The sequence below is a fragment of the Myotis myotis genome, unplaced genomic scaffold, assembly GCF_014108235.1.
Source record: "Myotis myotis isolate mMyoMyo1 unplaced genomic scaffold, mMyoMyo1.p scaffold_m19_p_2, whole genome shotgun sequence".
NCBI lineage: Eukaryota > Metazoa > Chordata > Mammalia > Chiroptera > Vespertilionidae > Myotis > Myotis myotis.
This window is the reverse complement of record NW_023416324.1, coordinates 180,323,444-180,343,048: the sequence shown is the minus strand read 5'-3', so window position 1 is coordinate 180,343,048 and position 19,605 is coordinate 180,323,444. Positions and strand designations below refer to the sequence as shown.

General features: G+C 41.5%; 1 long non-coding RNA gene across 2 annotated transcripts in view; it reads left to right on the top strand.

The window, feature by feature from the left end:
• LOC118676207 overlaps positions 1–19,605 on the top strand; it is a 274,115-nt gene that overhangs the window by 81,670 nt on the left and 172,840 nt on the right. For both annotated transcript variants that reach the window (XR_004974055.1, XR_004974054.1), the window contains exon 2: positions 4,613–4,927. This is a non-coding gene — a long non-coding RNA (uncharacterized LOC118676207). The remainder of the gene's footprint in view (positions 1–4,612; positions 4,928–19,605) is intronic.

The window sequence follows — 19,605 nt, the reverse complement described above, 5'->3', positions numbered from 1 at the left end:
GCGGATTCTGGAAGTTCAGTTCCGTAAAAGAATAATAAAAGATGTCCATAAATATTAAATATTTCCATTCGGGCTATGTGTTTTCACTTAACAAAAACAAAAAACTATCTGCTTTTAAAATATATGCCAGTCTCTATCAGGTTCAGTTAGGAGAAGAGAAAGCACACTAGGTATTTTATTTTACTTCATTGTGTTTTTTCCATTGCCATTTATCCCCTCTGCCCTTTAAACAGAGGTGATGCTATACAAGGAATTAATAGGCTGAAAGGAAGAAAACAAGGATGGTGAGCTAACCCAGAGATTAGTAAACTGGAAGTAGCTACCACCACTCAGGCTGGGTGAGAGGATAAAAAAGAAAGAGGCAGCCCTGACCGGTTTGGCTCAGTGGATAGAGCGTCGACCTGCAGACTTAAGGGTCCCAGGTTCGATTCCGGTCAAGGACATGTACCTTGGTTGCGGGCACATCCCCAGTGGGGAGTGTGCAGGAGGCAGCTGATCGATGTTTCTCTCTCATCGATGTTTCTGACACTCTATCCCTCTCCCTTCCTCTCTGTAAAAAATCAATAAAATATATTTTTAAAAAAAAGAAAAAGAAAGAAAGAGGCAGAGATACCAGAACCAGGGGGCAGAGTAAGGAGCAGTTGCCTCAGAGTGGGGTGGGATTGGAGAAGGGGGGGGGGGAAGGAGGCCACTGCTTAGCTGTGCTGAGTTGGCTGACTGGGTGCCATGCAGTTGTGCTCAGACCATCGAGGGTACTGCTCAGCTGGCTCGGATCTCCGAGGGGCTGCCCTGTGGCCAGAGCTGGGCCTGCTGGGCCTCCCGAGAGCGCACCGCATGCTGTCCGGGGGCCAAAAGATGCTAGAGTCACTGCCATCTATTTGTGTAGAGAGATGCTGACAGCTGCTGGAGCAGGGGAAGAAAAATCTCTTCTGTCTACCTCCCCAGAGCCTCTCACTAGCAGAATCTGCTAGAACAAGCTGTCAAACGTGTCTTAGAAATGTGTTCCTCATATCCCCAGCCCAAGTGTCACAGAGCAGTGTAGGAGGGCAGAAGACAATAGGTGAATAGACTGTCACAGATCCTCCCTATGGCTAGCAATGACCCACATGCTCTCTTCTACCCACTTTAAAACTTCTATTTTACAATAATGTCAACCTCACGCTCTGTCTAGCATGTTGTAACTTCCCTTTGTGCAAACATGCTTTCACCTTCTCCCCCCGACCCCCCAAATGGAGACACCAATGTCTAAAACTCTTCATATCTATCTCTGAGTGATCATTTTTTTTTGTTTTGTTTATTCACTCAAGACTTTATATTGTAAGTTAATCGTCACCAGCACTCTCTATATAAAATAATAGGGATTAGAAGAAAGAAAATGACCGGACCCAAATGAGGAAGAAACTATTCATATCTGCCACTTTTTCTTTCTGGGCCTGGTGACAAAGCCACAGCTGATATTTATAACGTCCTTTTTCTACCCCCCATTCTCCCCATCCCTGGCCTTCAGCCAGCTGGTCAGTGTTTTTATCTAGTGAGGCAACCCAAACCTTCATTTTTGAAGGGTATGAATTCTTTTTCAGTCCTGTGGTGTGTGGACGTAACAAATGACTCAGAGCTGCCTTAGAGACTCCTCTCAGTTTTAGACCTAGTTTTTCCTGCCGGCATCGTGTAGCAACTGATACAGGTCAACAGAATCAATCACCCCAACCAAGTACAATAACTCCTTCCTTTGTCTGTTGGTTCAGCAACATGAGGGACCCAAATTGCCAGATGGCAATCTTACCTTCCAGTTCAATGGAACAATTGTCTCCCTTCCTTTAGGAACTAAGCTCTCTAACAAGTGCCCATTACAGGAAGTGTGGGGATAGGAAACAAAAAAATCTGTAAGTGGATTATTAGGGGTAACAGAGGAACTGGGTACTATTATCGTCACCTCTTTATTTACGGATCCATTGATTCTGTCTCTGGGAAATAAAGCCCTATATATTTGTCATTGGTTTAGAGCATATTCTGCATTCTGTACAATAGTGATCCCACCTCTCAGGACATTCTCTCAGAACCCTAATTGAATCTTTAGGAGGCCGTGCTACCTTTCTCTGAGGCTAGATGCTACTAGATGTTATGGTAAGACCAGCGAGTTCCATAGGCATAAGCCCATTGCTATGTTTGGGGGTTTTGTTTTTGCTTTTTGCTGTGAAATGAGTTGCTGGGTCTGAAGTAGTTTGTGTGGGCTACCATGGAGGTGAATAAGGCAATCCATAAGTCCCTGGTGTGTATTCATAGAAGTATTGCAAACAGAGAAGACAAATCACTCTCCAGAATAAGTACCTATTCCAGGAAGACAATTTCAGCCCCTCCTTATGGAAGGGTTCAGGGTAGCTCGTGGCTGGATTGTCCCCATTCCCCACCCAATGATGTCATCACAGGAGCCAGCCTGGGCTTCTGCTATTGTCGGCTTGAGCACTTGATGGTAGTAACCAGGCAAAATAGGTGATGAAAAGTCCATGGTGCTGGGCCCATGCACAGCCTCCATGCCTGGATCATGTCTCGTGTACACAAACCGATTGAGCAAGTGCCTTCTTTGGGCATTTGAAGGAAGGAGCTGACAGACATCCACTGTATAGGCTTTCTTTTTTACCTCATTATTAAAAGCTTTGTGTGTAGCAGATCCCTTTGCGAGTGTTCACATAGCTCCTAACATTCAACCAAACATCCTCAAGCTCTGTGCCAGTGTAAGAGGTCCATCTATATACCACATGCAGACAGTCTTCTGTTCCTTTCTTTCCAAATCCCTGACAATCCAGCCAAACCATGAGCCATCACCCATTTTAGGTAGAGGCCCATCCACATCGTGGGCCATCTCTCAGGCCCCTCAAACTGGACAGTGAGAGATATTGCTTAAAGTTATGCTCACAGAAAGGATTTCCCCTCCCGTGTGTGTGTGTGTGTGTGTGTGTGTGTGTGTGTGTGTTTAGCACACTTCTGACTATGGCTATAACGCCCTCTTCTTAATTTTCCCGTAGAATGAGAAAAAAACATCTGTAAATCAGACTCACTCCTCAGTCACTTGCTCACAGGGAGCTCTCCATAGAAACCTCGCACTGAATGAAGGCAGGCAGGCAGTGCAGCCGAAGAATGTGCAATAGGAGCCGGAGCCGTCAACACATGGGACTTGATTGTTCCTCTGGGATCTGCGAGTCTGATTTCGCACATACCATTTCCACTCGGTGACAAAGTGTTTCTGGGCACGCCTAATTATGAAGCCTAATAAATCAGATAACACCCAGACAGTTGTGGGCAGCTCATGTCATAGGGCCAGGGGTTCATTCTCTGTAAGGTCCATGAGTAAGGCCAGAGCAGTGTCTCATAAGGAAAACAGTTATCTGGAGGCTTTGCTTCAAACCCTCAGGCCATCCTCCTGGGGTCTGCCATGGGCTCCACACAGCATCCCTATTTACCATCGAAACGTCAAGTGCTCCTGGATCTGCTGGGTCATAAGGCCCATGTGGCAGCATAGCTTGCACTGGATTAGTCTGCAGTCTACAACCTGGACTGGCTGTGGGACCTTCTAGTACTTGCTCATCACTCAAAACTAGCTGCGTTATGGGTTATACACTGAATTGATCAGAGCGGCACACTCTGACCAATTTGTTGTGCCATTTGTTGCCTCCAAAATACAGAGGCCCGCCAAATGGTGAAAAATATTCTTGGTGCAAGGTGCAACAACTTGTCTTTCACTCTGGAGGGAATGATCTAATATGATTCAGAATACTGGACCCTAGAAACCTCATCTAGGAGGCTGGCTCCTGGATTTCATGGGTTGTAAATTTGAACCTCTGACATGCATGTGTCTGCGGCAGCTAATGTACAGGACACCTGTTGTTCATCAGATTCAGACATCGTGATGTCCTCTGTGCGGTGGGTCAGTTTGATCTCTCATGAGAGCAGGTCCTGCAGATAGAACAACTGTAAACCTACTTTTGCCCCACCCTGTATTAACAGCTGCCCCAAATATAGGACCATCATATGGGAAGTTGGACTTGGGCCTAAAAGGTAACAAGAAAATAATGAAAATACAGTTCTTTATACTTGATAGAATGTGGAAATATGTGGTGTATAGTATGGTAGTTAGGGCCAGGCATGGAAGAAACTTTAAAAAATATATCAAATATGATTACTGGGTCTTCATTTTAAAAGCACAACAGTATATAAGTTGTGTGTCGTTCTTTGCTCATTATAAAAGATTGTTACATCTTTAAAGGATTATATAGAAGATACATGAATGAATAATGGAAAACAGTTAGACTCCGTAAGTGAGACAAGATTATTGCTGTAATGTTTAGTCCTCATAATAGATTTGTAAACTAATTGGACTAAAGTTTATTTACATTTTATAGACCAGGAAGTGAGGCTTTCTGTGTTTAGGTAACTTGTCTGAGTTCTCATAGCTGATAAGTAATAGAGTTTCAAATCAAAACCAGCTATATTGATTAATATATTGACATTGGTGATATTGTTAGGATATGTACATGTGTTTGCATAAATGAAATATTCATTTATTTATTCTTATTTTATTTTTCTCTCTTCTTTTTCCCTTCCCCAAATAAAACAGAGAGAAGGAGAGAGTCCTGAAGACGGAGAAAGAATGGTGGTCTTCAGTTTGTTCTTCACGTAGCAGAGACCCATGCCTCTTGAAGCATTGTGGGGAGAACTTGTAGAGGAAGGACTGGATGGTGTACATAGAGAGGCTCTACATGAGACTCTGGGCTTTCAGTCCTGGCAGAGAATTCTGTGCCAACCTTGGCAGAAATCAGCAGAGCCGTCTGAACTTACGGGAGCATGAGAGCTTGGACAATGCGCACATGGGTGAAGTCTGCTATGGGGTGAAGACAAGAAGGATTGATCTAAACAACATAAATCAATCTAGGTAAGTTCCCAGGGGCTTTTGCTCAACACTGGGAGGCCAGGATGATGAGGACCTACACTCACATGTATTTTGATTTTGGAACAAAATGAAGTATTGTGATATTCTCACACACCATTGTTTGTGGAGTTTCTACCTCTTCCTTGTATATTTGTTTGGGGGCACAGAAGGGAAAAGCAGGGCAGCGATGATGAATGGACTATGATTCTGGTTGTCAGAGAGCTGGAGAATTTGCTTCCTGTCACCATGGATGGAAAGAATGGCCTCCTGTGCACCTTAGTATCCCTATCAACCCCACATGTTTTCTGTTTATTATTGGTAGGTGCCAGTGGCTGATTCACTTAGCTGTTTGGAAGACAGTGCTAATGAGGCCAAGGTCGAGGTTCTCTCGTTTCCATAGAGTCAAACATACTCAGTGAGAGCGAACTTCAGTTTCAGTTACCACAGATTAAATTCCTAACCCGCACCTACTGCCTTGCAAATACGGGCTGGGTGATGGGAGGCCAGGTGAGAGGGTGTGAATTATTCAGCACAAAGCTCACCACCTCCAAGGGCAAACACTCAAAACATGTCCTGTTGACATCCTTGCAATCTGTGTGTTTATGAAGGAGAGTACACACTGCTGTCATGTGAACTAATTCACAACAAAGAAATACATCGTATGAAGTTCTACTAATTTTTGAGTAGAGACTGATGGGGCAAAAGGCTCTATCATTAGTTTAGTGCCATAACTTTTTATATATATGCTAGAGGCCCAATGCATGAAATTCATGCAAGGGGCTCAGCCCTTGCAGCCCCAGCTGCCTCTGCCCTCTCAGCCCTGGCTGCCTCGTGGCCCCACGGCCCCCCCACTGGTCATTCCGGAAGGTCATTCTGTCATCTAGTCTAATTAGCATATTAGCTCTTTATTATATAGGATATATTTTTATTGATTTCAGAGAGGAAGGGAGGGGGAGAGAGAGATAGAAACATCAATGATGAGAGAAAATCATTGATTGGCTGCCTCTTGCATGCCCCCTATTGGGGATTGAGCCCACAACCTGAGCATGTGCCCGTGACTGGAATTGAACCCGGGACCTTTTAGTCTACAGGCCGACTCTCTATCCACTGAGCCAAACAAGCTAGGGCTACTGCCATATCTTATCTGCACTAAACATTTGATCCATAAATACACATATCATGTTATAATTTGCACAAATAATACAGACTTAAAGAAGCATGCTTAAACCCTATGTTCATAGCAGCACAATTTGCAATAGCCAAGATTTGGAAACAGCCTAAATGTCCATTAACAGATGAGTGGATTAGAAAACTATGGTACATCTACACAGCGGAATACTACACTGCTATAAAAAAGAAGGAATTCTTACCATTTGCAGCAGCATGGATGGAACTGGAGAGCATTATGCTAAGTGAAATAAGAGAGTCAATGAAAAAAAACACCACATGATCTCACTCATTTGTGGAAAATAAAGAACATTATAACCTGATGAACAAAAAGATAGATACAGAGGCAGAGAAGCATTGAACAGACTGTCAAATTACAGTGGGAAGGCCGAGGAGTGTTGGAGTGGAGGTAAGAATCAACCGAAGGACTTGTATGCATGCATATAAGCATAACCAATGGACACAAGACACTGGGGGGGGAGGGGGTGGGCGAGAGGTAAGGGGTGAAGGCATGTGCCGGAGGGTAGGGGAGGCCAGGGGAAGGTCAATGGGCGGGGGGGGGGGGGGGGGAGAGTTGGAGGAGACATATGTATTACTATCTGTAATACTTTAAACAATAAAATTAAATTAAAAAAATAAAAAGAAGCATGCTTAAAAACCTGCAAAATGAAAGATGAGGATTCTAAGATTGCATTTTAAATAAAAATTCTGAAAATAAAACAGTAATTAGGATATTCCTAAGTTTTTTTATTATTATTAATGTGGTATGATTTACATACAATGCACTGGTTTTAAGCATTCAGTTTAGTGAATTTTGACAATGTTATACACCCATGATCACTGTTCAAAACAAGGTACAGAACATTTCCATCATCCCAAAAATGACTCCCAGTCATTTCCTCCTCCACCTCCCCTGGTGACCACTGTTCTATCAGCAAGGATTAGCTTTACCTTTTCTGGAACTTCATATGGATTTAATCAACCCATATGAACTGTGTTGTGTCTGGCATTTTTCACTCAACATCACCTTTTTCTTGAGTGTCTTGCATGTTGTTGCGTCACACCAGAAGTTTATTTCTCTTTATTTTGGTATGTAGACACTATAATGTGTCCATCATCCTGTGGGTAGATATTTGGGTTATTTCTTGTTTTCCACTGCTATGACTGAGGCCGCTATAAACATTTTCCTACAATTATTTAAATTCTCAATTTTTTCATGCTAACGCTCTGAGAACAGGAGTACTTTGCACAGTAACTCATGTGAACAGTTTCCCGATCCTTTACTTTGCTTCAATTTTCTGTCATTGTTATCAATATTTGGGAGTTGCAAATGTTGGATTTTCCTCAGTGACTGATAAGTTGTAGGTACAGTATTGAGAAAGACAGTGTAAGAAAGAAAGCAGGTTCCCTGCACCCAATTATGCATCAACTTCCACCTCCACTTCCTGAGGCAAGCCCAGTTAAATGCAAGTGTGCATGTTTTTGCATTCTCCTTCCCGAAGTCGCTCCTGATTGTCACTACAAATTCATCCAGGAATTCATTATTTGTATATTCAACAAAAATTCATGAGACTCCTATCATATGTTTGTTAAGCTTGTGCTGGGCTCTGCCTACAGAAGGACGGGGGCTCCTTTTAGATCAGAAACCAGGGGATGTTTGCTGGGCCAACACGATGCCTAGCACAGAGAGGAAACAACATGGGCATTTTTGAATTCATGGAGGAACTCTTGATTTAGTGTGGAGATTGACCTGAACACAAATAAACTGGTATGGGAGAAGTATGGATCAAGTACTGTGGGAACATCAAAACTATAAATACATGTTTTGTTTCTACCTAGAGCCCATTTGAGTATGTTGCTGTCATGCTATTTTCTCTGTTGGACTGTAGTTTATCTAATTATTGCCTTCCCCCCATTTCAGGGGTACAACAGAGTCGGTTTCCTTCTTGTCTTGGTATGTCTAGCCCTCAGGGGATAGCCTGGGACTGAAAAGGGAGTGACTCACTCTGTCTAGGTTTGCCCCCCCCTCCCAAAAAAGAGAGAAAAATATGCAGGAAAGGGCCATTTGAGATGGGTCTTGAAGAGAACAGGTGCTGGTGGTAGTGTGGGATAGTATTCCAAATAATAAACAGTTTGACCTAAGAAGGTCCTTTGGGTACTAAGTGTTTTAAAAAATGTTCCTATTTAGTATTTCTGAATCACCATCATGATTTTTTTCTTTATTAATTAAGGTATTACATATGTGTCCTTATCCCCCCCATTGCCTCCCCGCCCCCCCCCCCCCACCATCATGCCCTCACCCCCCTGATGTCTGTGTCCATCGGTTAGGCTTATATGCATGCATACAAGTCCTTCAGTTGATCTCTCCCCCTTACCCCCACCCTCCCCTACCTTCCCCTCTGAGGTTTGAGCATCTAATCGATGCTTCTCTGTCTCTGAATCTGTTTTTGTTTATCAGTTTATGTTGTTTCTTATAATCCACAAATAGTGAGATCATGTGATATTTATCTTTCTCTGACTGGCTTATTTCGCTTAGCATAATGCTCTCCAATTCCATCCATGCTGTTGCAATGGTAGGAGTTCCTTCTTTTTTATAGCAGCATAGTATTCCATTGTGTAGATGTACCACAGTTTTTAATCCACTCATCTACTGATGGGCACTTAGGCTGTTTCCAAATCTTAGCTATGGTGAATTGTGCTGCTATGAACATAGGGGTGCATATATCCTTTCTGATTGGTGTTTCTGGCTTCTTGGGATATATTCCTAAAAGTGGGATCACTGGGTCAAATGGGAGTTTCATATTTAGTTTTTTGAGGAAATTCAATACTGTCTTCCACAGTGGCTGCACCAGTCTGCATTCCCACCAGCAGTGCATGAGGGTTCCTTTTTCCCCACATCCTCTCCAGCACTTGTCGTTTGTTGATTTGTTGATGATAGCCATTCTGACAGGTGTGAGATGGTACTGCATTGTCATTTTGATTTGCATCTCTCGGATGATTAGTGACTTTGAGCATGTTTTCATATATCTCCTGGCCTTCCTTATGTCCTCTTTCGAAAAGTGTCTATTTAGGTCCGTTGCCCATTTTTTGATTAGGTTGTTTATTTTCCTTTTGTTAAGTTGTATGAGTTCCCTGTAAATGTTTGAGATTAAACACTTATCGGAGGTAACATTGGCAAATATGTCCCCCCATACAGTGGGCTTTCTTGTTATTTTGTTGATGGTACCATCATGATTTTTAATCACTTTTAGCAATTCAGTTTTTAATTAACTTTTAAAAAGTCTTTTCTACTGCTATATCTACATTGCAAATGGACTTTAGCCAAGATTTTTTTTCTTACAAAAGATTATATTCTTGTCATTTTTTAAAAAACCCACAATTATTCCACAGAATGTCTTAAATACAAAAGAAGAAGATGACAGAAACAAAGTAGTTGGCTAACATTTCAACAAATGCTTTTATCTTGACTAGAATGAATAAGGGGAGTTGTTATTGTTACAATTTTTATTTTTTCCAGCAGAAGAATGATCTGTTTTTCAAATAATTAAAAAAGTTACATGGTTTCTTCTTCATAATCAAATCTAGCCAAATTAGTTTATTGCTGGAGACTATGCATTCCATTGGTTTAAGGAGACCGTTATTAACAAAGGAATTAGAATCTCTTTATTTGACATGTAGCAATGTAAGTGGAAACGTACATAGGATCCAGAAAGAGTACTTTAGCATTACTTGCCCCCCTTTTACGCTTACAGGCATTGAGTAAATTGCATATGAAACTTCTCTGATTGAGTGTTGAAGGTCATCTTCTGGCAAGCATGCCACACAATGATTCTGGGCATTGTGAATTCTAAGATGTAAATTACAGGAGCTTTGAAGACAAAGATGATTCTCCCAGGCAATGCACTACACAAAGGAGCCAAGTGGAGATTTCATCATTTATGTTTTATTTTGGAGATGATCATTTCAATTCTTTCCTTCCCTATTTTGCGCTAGCAGCTTTCAAAATAAATCTCACATTCTTTGCAGGTATAATGTGGAAGTCTTATAGATCGGAATTCAGAATAAAAACATTTTCCCATGCCTTTAATAAGATCTTAAACCAGTTGAGAAGCATTAATTAAGCTTTACAAAGCAACTCTAAGATGATTTGATCAATTAAAAAACATAATTGTAAAGTCTGTACTCAACTTTCCATTACTATATGTCCCTGTAGAGAAAAAGCATAGATAACAGAAACCACAGATAATACCCAAACCATTTCTGCTCAATGAACAACAGCACAGATACTTTTAAAAATAAAGCTGATCCAAAATCATTTATATTTGACCTTAGAATGCATTAAATTTTTTTTTTCCTTGAAACCCTATGAAAATTTACTATCATAATTGGGCTTTCTTCTTGTATATTACTGATTACTAAAAGGAAGAAATAACTGTCAGGTTATGTGTCAGAAGTGGTCCAGTAATAAGTGTTATTGCCTGTCTGCAATCTGCAAAGTGAATCACCTACACATGGTTGCATTTTATTGAACTTTAGAGATGAGAGAGTTCTCCTTCTAGATAAACTATGTAAGCATGAGCCCAGCTCATTTGATAAATAGCAATGAGACCCACTAGTGTGGCAAATGATTTGCTAGGGTGGTTAATAACATTATTATTTATAAAGGGGAGAGAACAAGAGCGAGCTCTAAATTTCCTACAACTGAGAGTGCTTGAGTAAATTATGGCCTATCAACCTCATGTCATTCAGCTACCATTACAAAAGATGTAAGTAGGTAGCAACAACCTCAACTGAGATATCCCTGCTTCTATGCTGGGACCTTCTCTATTTCCCGTGTCTGGGTTGGATGCCCTCCTGGATTCTGCCTTTGGGGTTGAATATTCCCTATTGGATTTATATGCTGCTCTTTGAAGGTTGAAACCATGACAACCTTGTTTATCATTTCATTTCCAGACCCTACACAAGTGCCTGACCCATCACCGTCATCCATTAAATATTATTTAAAATTGGATACAATGTTATTAATACAAGCAGGAAACTCAAGGTAAAAATGTATTCAGAACTCTATACACAGTCATATATTTTCGGGCTCTCTCCCTTTCTGTGCCCACTTCACTCCATATTTAGTGTTATTCCTCCTCTACCTGTTTTCCCTGCTTGGTATCCAAGAACCAGAGTGGATGACTTGGAGTGGCAGGATGCTTGGCTGTCACAGATAATGTACAAGCATTTGGACATAGTAGTACTAACAGAGAAGCAACTTTTTGACACGGCCTAGAAAACAAACCCCTAAACTTTTAGCTTAAAAAAAAAATTCATAAATGTGCTGACAGACACTCTCACTCCACAGCTGAGATGCTCCCTAAATCTAAGAGAATCACACCTGCTCAGTGACCTCCAGAGCCTGACAAGGAGGCAAGGTGAGTGGTCAAGCTCGGGCCCAGATTTCCTGCCGCTCAGAGCAGTGCCTTCTGAGTGCCCCATGGTCTTAGTCAGCTCGGGTTGCCAGAACCAAACACTGCCAACCAGGTGGCTTAAACAACAGGCATGTATTTCTCAGTTCTAGAGGCTGGTAAGTCAAAGTCAAGGTGCAGGGAGATTCAGTGTGTAGTGAGAGTCCTCTTCCTGGCTTGCAGGTGCCCTTCTCACTGTGTCCTCACATAGTAGGAAGAGAGGAAGAGAGAGAGAGAGAGAGAGAGAGAGAGAGAGAGAGAGAGAGAGAGAGAGAGAGAGAGAGATATTTGGTTTCTTCTTTTGCTTGTAAAGGCACTAGCCCCATATGGGACTCCCCACTCATGGCCTCATGTAAACCTACTTACCTCCCAAGGCCCATCTCCAAATACTAACACAACATGAGTAAGGATTTCAACCTATGAATTTTAGAGGGACACAGACCTTCTGTCCCGACACCTGTGCTGCTCAGGACTTGTGCAGCGTTCCTTGGGCACCTCTGTTCCATTTCCACAAATTTAGGACTAGTTTTGCTTTAAAAATTTATCTTTGAAAAAGAATGAATACTCTTTCTCACATTAGGGCTAGCTGCGAAGACTCTCATAATTAAGTTCAGGTGATGTCATTGTGGTCCAATGGAACTGGAATGGATGTAATAATGATGGGCCCTACCTTCATAAGGGGTGGAGGGTGGCTCCCTGCTTGTTTCAAGACGAGGTTCAGTTCTAGAGCAAGAATACCTCCCAAGTGTGAGGAACCCAAGAATGGAGACCCAGAGAGTGAGCAATACCCCAAAGTCCAGGAAGGAGTGTTTATCTTCAGATACCAGGTCTCTACCATGTGGCTGGGGTTTCGGTGCTCTTAGAGCATCTTGACTTCTGCCTTCCCACCACTTACACAGATTGTAATTATGTACCTACTTGTGTGATTTTTTTGGACCCTATCTCTCATTAGGCAGACCCCATGCATTTTTGTCTTGTGTTCTTGCTACTCTATCCTCAGGCTTAGCACAGTGTTTGGCACACAATAAACGTGCACATGTATTTCTTGACTGGATAAATGATTGCATAAAATGAGTTAATTTGAGTTCATTGCATGTATTTCCAGAGGGACTGAGTTAGCAAGTAGAGTAGTCACACAGAGCTTTATTTTATTTTTTAAATATATTTTTATTGATTTCAGAGAGGAAGGGTGACAGAGAGAGAGATAGAAACATCCATGATGAGAGAGAATCATTGATTGGCTGCCTCCTGCACACCCCACACTGGCGACCAAGCCCGCAATCCTGGCACGTGTCCCTGACTAGAATTGAACCTAAGACCCTTCAGTCTGCAGGCCAATGCTCTATCCACTGAGCCAAACCAGCTAGGGCACACAGAGCTTTATTTGCGGAGAAGAAGGCAAAAACACAGTTATCAAATGGGTTGGGACCAGAAAAGTAAGCCCCGTATGCTTTGACTCAGAATGTGGGGTCAAAGTTATTTGTCTCTTCTGCCTAAGGTCAGATTGGGTCCTGGGGCTGTTGGATGAGGACCGAGCATAGGTGTCCACGGGTGCTCTCAGCAGCAATGGGAACTCTGGAAGCAATGCAGGGGAAGGGCTGACACAATGAGTTTCGAACACATTCGGTTTAATTTATCCCTTTAAGTTCAGAGGGCAATTACAGATCTCTCAGAGTTCAGGTTGTACGCAAGATTCCTTTCTCCCTTTCTCTACCTAAAGTCTTTGGTTCAGCCTGAATTATGATATTTGAAGTCAAGAAAACAGCAGCGATCATCTGAAAACATACCACCATCACCCTATCCCTGCTTCTCCAAACAACTGTAGTGTTCCGGACACACACAGACACACGCACACACACGCACACACAATCAGTGGATGGAAATGTATTGGTTTGTGCACAGTCCCCAGAGCACACTGGGAAAGCAATCCTCGGGTCCTTCCCCCTTCCTTGAGTAGGAGAGAGGCCTAATAGGATCCTGCTGTACAGCAGTGAACCGCGTACATATTTATACACTCAGTGACGGAGGGCTCTCACGCTGTGCTCTGTACCCTGACCCTTGCTGACGCTCAGCTGGGCGCTCACCACCTCTCATTCACAGGAGGGCCAGTGCCATCTTGCAATCAAGTTCTCTCTCCAATAAACCACACTGCTTAGCGCTCACCCTTGTGTGATAAAACTGTGGCAGGGCTAATAATAGAAACCACAAATCCTGCCTGCCAATCCGGCATTCTAACCTCTAATCCACTTGTAGCAAGGGCAAATGTTTTCAGGAAAATAAAATGACTGCGCACAACACAGTGAAACACTGCTCCTGTTGTCAGATTTTCACTCAAAGGCTGAGAAATGCAGGGCTGGATTCCATCCTCCACACCTTCGTCAGAGATTTAGTTTCAACCTTCTTCTAATTTCTAATCCGATCTCAATTATAAAATCAATGGGGAAAAAAAATGAAAAGAGAACATAGGCAGGAGAGAGAATGAGATAAATTTCATCACTGTTAGAACTTTGGTAACGATGGGAAATTGTCTTGTTTCAGTACAATGCAAAGGGCCTAATAGAAGTTCAGTATTAGATTGCTAAGACTCTTAGGTTTATCCAGTGGAAAGTTGGCTAAGTGGGTGAATTCCTGAATCGAGTGACTAGATTTGAGGGCCCGAGGCAGCTTGCTCAGTGGAAACCCCCTCAGGCGACCTAAGTGTGAGCCCCAGCTCACCCAACGTATCTGTTTCAAAGGGACAAACTATTTCACCTCCCAATCCATGGAGCTCTTATCTGTAAAATGGCTCTTATCTGTTTGCAGCACAGAGCTGCGTGGGGCTCAGTGAGAGAGAATGGATAGGAAATGTTGAATAAGCTGTAAATCTATCTGTAACGACCAGGAGTTATCACTGGACACAAATCCATTTATTGTTCCTGATTGGCTGTACACATAATTCAAATTCCCCACAAAATAGCTCAGCCTTTGTTTCCAGCTGTGTGGTATGCAGCTTCTAAACATTTCGACTGAAACCTGGCCTCTTACCCTTTAGTCTTGAGGGTCTACACAGAACTCTGGGGCTCAGTTAACTCTTCCAGCTCCAGCCAGCTGAGGGGCAGGAATTCCTGACTTAATCTGTATTTTATTGATTGGTTGATTGATCGATTTTAGAGAGAGAGGAAGGGAGAGAGAGAGAGAGAGAGAGAGAGAGAGAGAGAGAGAGAGAGAGAGAGAGAGAGAGAGACATTAATTTTTGCTTATTTATGCATTCATTGGTTGCTTCTTGTAGGAGCCCTGACCAGAGATTGAACCCATAACCTTGGTGTAGCGGGATGATGCTCTCACCAACTGAGCTACCTGGCCAGGACTTGAATCTGTGTTTTAACCAGTGCAGCCTTTCTACCTCTTGATCACTGAAGTGCTTTCACAAACACAGAAACCAGAGGGGAATCAAACAGGAACTTTGGTGAGAGATGAGTTCTGGGAGAAATCTGATTTAAGAAATGAGATATGTAATCAGGACTCAGAAAGCTGTGGCTACAGACTTTTCTTATGAGGCTTTAACTTTCTCAGTTTTGAAACTCCATGCTTGCTTTGCTGCGTGGTGAGTGTCTGTGAACTGAGGTACTAGTAGACTGAGATTTCTCTGCTGGTAATGTGATAAACTTCAAATATTATCCTCATACAGTATCATTTTTTAATTTTCATGGCACTGATGAAACTAATGAGAAACAACCATATGCTGTTGGGGAGAGTGAGTGAGCATATTTTCAGTCTGAGTTTTTTGGTGGTTCAGTCTTTCTAATTAAATGCATGACAATAGATTTATTATTGAAAAAATAAAGAAAGAGGTCAGGTAAAATCAGCAACTCATCATTGGCAGACACTCCAACATCCACTCTATTTTATTCAAGAAGCCAATTTATTAATTTTTGTGTATCTTTCCAATATTTGTATTCAAATACAAGTAAATACAAGTATATATTTATAGTTTCTCTTTTTACTCCACAAAGGTAAGTCATCTACTCTTTTATGCCAGACATCTTGTGGATGTGTTTAAATAATAATAATAAAAATCATTTTAAGAGGATAGATGTTTTAGGCCTAGACTTTTGCTAGTCAGTAACATCTAACTGAGATCCTGGTACTTAACAGGTACATGCTTGGCTAGAGTTGCTGCTAGTCAGGTTTTCCTTGGTTCCCATAGGCTACCATATAATATCATCACTCTGGTAGCAATGAAAATAAAATCTGAAGAGAAAGAAGAAGATACGAAGTGGAACAATGCGGTTAAGAAATTCCCATGACTTTACCCTTAAAAAAAAGGAAGAAAGAAAAACTCCCTTCTAAGTAAGGCCAAAGAGAATATTAAATGCACACACTATGAGTCAAAGAAAATAGTATTAACGTTTCTTCATCAAAGGGAATCGTTGGTCTTGGCCGCCTATCGGAAATTTAAACTTAACGGTGGCAGCCTGTGCTTTCTGTCAGTGCTTGGGTATCAAACCACAAGTGTCTGAGTGCTTATTGCTTAAGGACTCAGTTTCTATGGTGTTGTGTTTCAGTGTTTTGGGTTTTTTTTTTTTTTTTGGTTTGTTTTTGAAAAACTTTTTCTTTTCATTTTGGCCCTTGAGTATCCAAAGAATGAATTTGTTAACAAAAAAATAAGGCTAGTCAATAGAGGAAGAAAAATAAGAAAACTCCTCTGTGATTCAAGACAAGATTGGTATCTTTTTTTTTCAGTCTTTTTTTTTTCTTTTTCAAGCAGATTTAATTTAGAAGTATGAACCAAGAAAAATTACAACATCACACCCTGGCCAGCTTACCACAGACAATGACTTGTGTGACCAATGGAAGTCATGGGGGAAGGGAAATTCAGAGAGCAAGGAGGAACTTCTCTGTCATCTCAGAGTTTCACAATACACACAGGAAGCATTTTGTAGCTGGCCCTCTGTTAGCCTGAAAGATTAGCTAATCTCTTGTTTCACCATAAAATGCATTTTTAGCACAAGGTCCTGAACTGCAAGCAAAGACTCATTGTGGCAGATTCTCAGTCTTCCTGAATTACAGTTGAAAGATTCTTTACATTGTTCATGTTCACTTGGGCAATAGGAAGCTGGGGTGGTTTCTGGGATTCTGGGATGTGCTGGGTTGTACATGGGTGGGCCCTTCATAGCCCACCAATGGAGCAAGCCAATTCCTAGGTCCAGCTTGCCCTGTGAATTCTGCAACGGTGTTCTTAGAGTAGTATCAGATTTCTAAAGCCAAGAGATGGATTAACTGTCCAGGTGCCCCAGCCAAATTCCAAGTCAAATTAATACATCCTGTCTATACAACCTTTCACCTCTATATAGTGGAACTGTGACTCCTGCTGTTCACAGAATAAAGATAAGCAGCTACATTTTACCATGGTGGTTTCTAAATATCATTACTGCTAGCCTGCTTCACCATTTGGGTTGCCCTTTGACCCTTTTTTTCTAGACATAGTCATTTATTTCTAAAATGCTTGGAGGAATTTTTGAAATGATAATTATTTTAATTTTTATGAAGAGTTCACACATTTATTGTGCAAGAAAAGGCTTTAATGACAATCTAATCCAATGGTCCAATGCCTTTTATTTTAGAAAAAGAGACATGAGAAGCCCAGAGAGGTTAAGTGCCTGTTCAAGGTCACTCAGCTGGTTAGTCCCTATAGATAAGCACATGGTTAATTCTGACACTATTCCCACAGGTCCTCATTAAGCAAAGGCCCTAAGAGAGCAGTTTTGTCACACATTCCACACTGAGCACTTTTCACCTCTAAGACTTTGTGGGGACACCACCAAGAATGCTTTCGGCCTGAGATCAGCGTGGAGGGTCAGCTGCTTGTAGGGTTTCCTGTGCACTGAGGCAGTGTGACAGCGGGGAAGGATCTATCACATTTGTCTTTCTGAATAACCCCCATAACTAAGCTGGAATTTAGTATAGATTCCCAAATTGCAAATATGGCCAAATTCATGTGCTTTACCCATCTTGACCCACCTGGTTCTCTCTTTACATATAAAATGCAAATTATAAAATAAACAATAGGATCAGTAAGAGTGAAGGGAAAATTGTTTTGTTTTTGATAGGAAAATAATAAAAATAGATAAAATTTATACACAGAAATAAATATCATAAAGTTTCTATTCAGTATCTGGAAAAGGGTGCCAGCTTTGGCTCTGAGTTTCTTAGTGGCCTCAGCAAAGTAGGATAGATGATGTATTATAAGATTCAGAATATTCATATGATTAAGAAACTCAATTCAAGAGAAGCATGGTGTTTACTCATACTAAGACCGGAAATTTCTTCCCTTAATAACATCCTCTCAGTAGCTATAGCAGTGAATTTCATACAGCTATTTTTCATTATGTTCCTCCATGCAAGCTGAAGGCACAACAACTAATGAGAATCAGAAAAGGTGTTTCCAGGATATTGAGGGTGGGTGCAAAGCAATGGCTCTGAGTACGAACCACAATGCTCAGAAATAAGTGGATTATATGTCCTTCTGTGGAGAAAGAATTAAATAGAGAGTCCAGTGAAGATACTGGTTCCTGAAGCAAAGCCTGCTAATGATCCCCAATATCCATGGTCTCTGCTCCTTTTCAGGCCACAGTTAGACTCCATTTCTCCGTCACCTTTGCAGTTAGGTGTACCTTTGACTGAATTTGGGTGAATGGAATATGAACTGTCCTGGTCTACCTATTCACCATTCCATTCTTTTCCCATCCACTCTTTGACCTCCAAGGACTCTAAGGATCAAGGGGAGGCACAAGCTGCAATATAGAAGGAGCCTGGGTCCCTCAATGACTGTGTCTTCAATGGACCCTGACATGCACAATAAATAAACTTTTATTTTATTTATTGAGCTTCATGGGTTCCTTTGTTTCAGGAGGCAACATTATATAAATAATCTAATCTTCAAATTGTTGAAACTGTTAAGTCACATTGATGGGGCAGATGGCCTCAGTAGCTACACAATCCAATCAAGCCTCTTTACATTGAAAAAACAACCACCAAAATTACTACTATTTTGAGGCTATGTCATTTGACATCCAGTAGTCTGTAGGAATCAGACTGCCTGGATTGAACCTTAACTTTACCATCCATGGGCCCTGGGCAAGTTTACCCCCTCTCTAAGCCTCAGGTTCTCTATCTGTAAAAGGGCAATAATAATGGGACCTGCTCTCAGAGCTGTTGGAGGGAGAAGGGGCTCAGGCTGGGATTTGGTTTGTGGCAGGCACATGATTAATGTCCAGCAGTAATGTTGCTATCCTTTAGAAATGCATACTCATATGTGTGGCTTCCATGGGGAAGGCCCAGGGCAGAACGAGCTGAGTCTGTGCAAAGCTGGCTGAGTTTCTAGCAGGAAAGCAGTTCAGAGTAACCAGGCTTTCCTTCCCACCCTTCCTCTTCCCCTTCTTTGTTAATCCAAGTGAAAGCCCATTCAGGTTGCCACAATCTGAGACCTGTTTAACCCATCTGAAATTTTTGAATGATTTTCATATGATCATAAGGATAAAATAACAACAACAACAATAATAGTTCCTGAAAATAATTACAGGCTTTTCAATGTAAGAAGTTTTTATTTTTTATTTTTTTGTCCATTCAAAAAAGCCTGTGATGATTCTACCAGGGCATTTTTTAATGTTGGAAAGTTTTATAATATTCTTTGATAAGACATGTTTCTGGAAAGATAATTTCGAAAAAATAGACATTTTTGTATTGATGCAGGAAATAACTCAATTTCTGGGTGAAAGATTATGCAGTAGGTAAATCTTACTTGAGGAATTTAGTGTCTTCTTTCCTTGCCCCTTACTGGAAATGTAAACATAGCTGGAGTCTTGGCTAATAATAACCTCACAATATGTGCAGACCTGGCCTTCCTCAATGGCTTGCTGAGTTATTTGTGTCAGAGTGGATTTTATCATAAGCACATTTCTCTTCTGGCTATCACATGATACACCACTGAATTTCCCAACATACAAATGTTCTAATCTCATTTACAGTCACGGAGGTTGAAAATATATAATTAATCAGCATATAAGGACCTTATAATCTGTA